At 40.1% G+C, this 5,254-nt stretch overlaps 1 protein-coding gene across 6 annotated transcripts in view; it reads left to right on the forward strand.

Moving 5' to 3' along the window:
• The window catches only part of ksr2 (kinase suppressor of ras 2), a 494,388-nt gene that overhangs the window by 146,933 nt on the left and 342,201 nt on the right, over positions 1-5,254 (forward strand). The window lies entirely within an intron of this gene.

The raw sequence follows: 5,254 nt of genomic DNA on the forward strand, positions 1-5,254 counted from the left end.
ACCTCCCCCGGGATCTGGGAGAAGCTCTCCTGGAGGTGGGAGTTGAAGACCTCACTGACAGAGGGTTCCGCCATTCGTTCCCAGCAGACCCCCACGATACGTTTGGGCCTGCCATGTCTTACCGGCTTCCTACCCTCCCAGCGGATCCAACTCATCACCAGGTGGTGATCAGTCGACAGTTCTGCCCCTCTATTCACCCGAGTGTCCGAGACACGTGGCCGAAGGTCAGATGATACGACTACAAAGTCGATCATCGACCTCTGGCTCAGGGTGTCCTGGTGCCACGTAAACTTATGGACACCCTTGTGCTCGAACATGGTGTTCGTTATGGACAAACTGTGACTAGCACAGAAGTCCAACAACTGAACAACATCTGAATAACTTCAGATAAAACTGAAGTTATTGTACTTGGCCCCACAAATCTTAGAAACATGGTGTCTAACCAGATCCTTACTCTGGATGGCATTACCCTGACCTCTAGTAATACTGTGAGAAATCTTGGAGTCATTTTTGATCAGGATATGTCATTCAAAGCGCATATTAAACAAATATGTAAGACTGCTTTTTTGCATTTACGCAATATCTCTAAAATTAGAAAGGTCTTGTCTGAGTGATGCTGAAAAACTAATTCATGCATTTTTTTCCTCTAGGCTGGACTATTGTAATTCATTATTATCAGGTTGTCCTAAAAGTTCCCTGAAAAGCCTTCAGTTAATTCAAAATGCCGCAGCTAGAGTACTGACGGGGACTAGAAGGAGAGAGCATATCTCACCCATATTGGCCTCTCTTCATTGGCTTCCTGTTAATTCTAGAATAGAATTTAAAATTCTTCTTCTTACTTATAAGGTTTTGAATAGTCAGGTCCCTTCTTATCTTAGGGACCTCATAGTACCATATCACCCCAATAGAGCACTTCGCTCTCAGACTGCAGGCTTACTTGTAGTTCCTAGGGTTTGTAAGAGTAGAATGGGAGGCAGAGCCTTCAGCTTTCAGGCTCCTCTCCTGTGGAACCAGCTCCCAATTCGGATCAGGGAGACAGACACCCTCTCTACTTTTAAGATTAGGCTTAAAACTTTCCTTTTTGCTAAAGCTTATAGTTAGGGCTGGATCGGGTGACCCTGAACCATCCCTTAGTTATGTTGCTATAGACTTAGACTGCTGGGGGGTTCCCATGATGCATTGAGTGTTTCTTTCTCTTTTTGCTCTGTATGCACCACTCTGCATTTAATCATTAGTGATTGATCTCTGCTCCCCTCCACAGCATGTCTTTTTCCCGGTTCTCTCCCTCAGCCCCAACCAGTCCCAGCAGAAGACTGCCCCTCCCTGAGCCTGGTTCTGCTGGAGGTTTCTTCCTGTTAAAAGGGAGTTTTTCCTTCCCACTGTTGCCAAGTGCTTGCTCACAGGGGGTCGTTTTGACCATTGGGGCTTTTCCGTAATTATTGTATGGCTTTGCCTTACAATATAAAGCGCCTTGGGGCAACTGTTTGTTGTGATTTGGCGCTATATAAATAAAATTGATTTGATTTGATTTGAACACCACTCGGGTTCAGATCGGGGAGGCCGTGCTTCCCGATCACCCCCCTCCAGGTCTCACTGTCACCGCCCACGTGGGCATTGAAATCCCCCAGGAGAACAATGGAGGAGAACATAATAAAAAAGCCAAACATTAACAACACCACTGAGCAGACCAAAAGTAAACCAAAATAAAAATGTATAATTATAAGTTATACAATAGGTTACGCTGGAATCATTTAGAAAATAAATAATAATAAAAGGAAAAATAGACTTTCAACCAGTGCACTCAAAATTGAAAATGGAAATAAAAGTAATATTTATCCCAAGTACCCGAGCCTCTCATAATAGTAAGTCGCATGAGAAGGGCAAATAATTTATAAGTGGCTGCCAATTTCGGTGAATGTTACTGTTACCCTTCATTTAGCACTAATTCTATCCAAAGGCAGCACTTTAAAAATTTCTCGATACCACTCTGTACTGTATGAGTTTGTTTTAATCCAATTATTTAGTATACATTTCCTAGCCAGGGAAAGAAACTTTTTAATTCATTCAAAATGTGGGTATATATTTTTTGTTGGTAGACCTAGTACAAATTGTCCCGCATCCTTATTAATTTTGCATTTCAAAATTGTACCAATTTCTTTAGTAATATGGGACCAAAACGTAGATATTTTGGGACAATTCCAAAAGCAGTGTATATAGGTAGCGGGTGACTGTGAACACTTAAGGCAGGCTGAAGATCTGTTAGGATCCATCTTGTTAAGAACATAAGGAGTCCTATGCTGCCTATGAAAAATTTTAAAATGCATTTCTCTGTATTTATTACTCACAAATACTGCTTGAGTACTTTTGATGGATTCTTGCCAATCATCTTCTGTAAATGTGCACTGGAGATCTTCCTCCCACCTTCTGACCACTTTCTCTATTCCATCTCTCTTAGCGCATTGTAAAGTGCTGTAGCAATGTGAAATAAAACCTTTTGACAGTTTAAATGTAATCATAAAACCTCAATTGGATTTAACAAAGGAGTTTGCAGTTTGACTGTGTTAATGAAATGACGAAGTTGAAGAAAAGCTAAAAAGTATTCTTAGAAAGGCTAAAACGACTGTGCCTGAGCCAAAAACATAAGATTGCCTCCTTCATCATAAAGATCTTTGATAACATGAATTCCCTTTTTATACCAATCTGCAAACACTTTACTTTGACACCAGGGGGGAACAGTCTGTTGTCCACAATAGGCATAATAAAGGAAAAGTTGCTCCTGTGTCCCAGATGAGTAGACATGTCCTTCCATGTTTTCAGATAGTTCATCAAGATTGGATTGGACCGCATCTCTGGCTGAGTTTTCTTGGCCAGAATTTCCCCTAAAAGGTTGTATGGGGTACACATCCAGGATTCCAAAGGGTCCGAAAGTCCATTCAGATACAACTGAAACCATTCCCGGATGACCCTGCCTTGACAAGCCCAGTTGTAGAGAAGAATGTTAGGAAAACCCAAACCTCCTCTGTCTCTTGGACACTCATCCTTAATCTGGACTTCTTATCCTTCCAGATAAACTTACTCAAGTCTCTCTCAATCTCTTTAGCTTTTGTTCTTGACAAATAAACAGGTAACATTTGCAATGGGTACAAAAGTCTTGGAATTACATTCATTTTTAACAGGTTGATTCTACCCATCCATGATATTGGCAAATCCCTCCACCTGAGAAGGTCACTTTTAATATTTTTACACACATTCTGAAGATTCACTTTAAGAGTAATTTCTATGCATGGGGAAATAAAAATTTCCAAGTATGTAAAACCTGAGATAGACCATGTAAATGGAAAATTGGGTATAGAGGGAAGACCTCCATCATAACCAAGAGGTAGTGCCATTGATTTATCAAAGTTCATTTTATAGCCAGATAGTGATGAAAATAACTTAATAGTTTCCATGACCTCTGGGATAGATTTCTCTGGATCAGAGATAAACAGCACATCATCAGCATAAAGTACAATTTTAGATATTTTATTGTTCATCTGAAGTCCAGAAATATTTTCATAACATCTAATGGCTTGAGCCAGAGGCTCTATTGCTAGAGCGAATATTAATGGTGAGAATGGATCACCCTGACGAGTAGATCTGCCCAATTGAAAGGGTGAAGATTTAACTCCATTAACCAATACACAAGCCATTGGGGAAAAGTATAAAAGTTTGACCAAATTTACAAAGTTATTACCCAATCCAAATTTTTGCATAACCATGAAAAGATAAGGCCACTCGACCCGGTCGAATGCCTTGTCTGCATCAAGAGAGAGAATGATACCTTTTTTATTATCATGTTTTGTGTATTGGATTAAATTAAGTAAAGTTCTCATGTTTGTGAAAGATGTCCTGTGTTTTATAAAACCTGTCTGATCTTTGTTGATTAATAAGGGAAGGAGAACCTCCAACCTCTTGGACAATATTTTAGACAGAATTTTACTATCTACATTTATTAAACTTATAGGACAATATGAACTACACTTATCACTAGGTTTATCTTTCTTCAATATTACAGAGATATTTGCTGAATATAAAGAGGGGGGCAAAGATCCCTGTTGCAAAGAGTGCAGTTTACATGCCCAGCAAGAGTGGGTTAACTAAATCATGGAAGGTTTTGTAGAACTCAGTGACATATCCATCTGGCCCCGGGGCCTTTGAATTTGGCAGTGATTTTATGGCACTAGTAATTTCTTCTTTGGTAATTGGATCTCCTAAAGACAACCTATCTTCTTCTGAAAGGATAGGGAGGCTAAGGCCACTCAGAAAATCTTCAATTTGACTTTCGGAATTTTTCAATTCCGAGGTATATAAATTTTTGTAGAATGATTTCACAATTTCAATCAGCTTTTTAGACTCATAGTGATTTTTACCATTTTCATCCTGGAGAGTATAAATTGACCGTATTTCCCGTCTACCAGCTGCTAAGCGAGCTAACAGATGGCCTTGTTTGTCTCCCATTTCAAATACTCTGTGTCTTGCATATAATAAACTTCAAGTTGGTTAAGAGCCGATCGAGTTACATCCAGCTCTTTAGACAAACTGGGAGTTGGATTTGTTTTCATTAATTGATCAAGTGCCTTGAGTTGCATTTCTAATTCAAGTTGGGCTTTCAATGCTTCCCTCTTTCTGGCAGAGCTATAAGAAATTATAACACCCCTAACATATGCTTTCAATGTATCCCAGAGAATAGAGGCATTAGTGTCTTCATTATTATTAAAAGCAAGAAATTCTTTAATCTGTTTAGTTAGATGTGTTACAAAAGCTGGTTGTTGCAACAATGACGTATTTAGACGCCATTGACGTGATGAAGGTTGAGGAGAAGGGGGGCAACCACCAAAGAAACTTCACCGTGGTCAGAGAGTAAGCGTGCTCCTATTTTACACTCCTCACTTCTGTCAAACACCATTCTGGTAGAAAAAAGCGTTCCCCTTTTCAATTCCTTCCTTAACGCCATAAATTCTGAGGCTGTCTCTGCATCCTCTTGCCTCTTGGTTGTCCAGTCGTTCAGTCATGAGCGCCAGTTTCTTTTCAGCATTTGCCAATTTCGCCTCCAGCTCCTCCACGCTCTCCTCTGTAACAGAAATGCGCTGCTCGACTGCATCCAAACGCAGAGATTCAGCGTCCAGCTTAGCATTAATCGTGTCGAGCTTGTTGGAGACCTCCATCATTTTTATGTCTATAATAGCCGCAATCTTGTCGGTTATATATTGGCCTC

Source organism: Thalassophryne amazonica, chromosome 5 (genome assembly GCF_902500255.1).
Source record: "Thalassophryne amazonica chromosome 5, fThaAma1.1, whole genome shotgun sequence".
NCBI lineage: Eukaryota > Metazoa > Chordata > Actinopteri > Batrachoidiformes > Batrachoididae > Thalassophryne > Thalassophryne amazonica.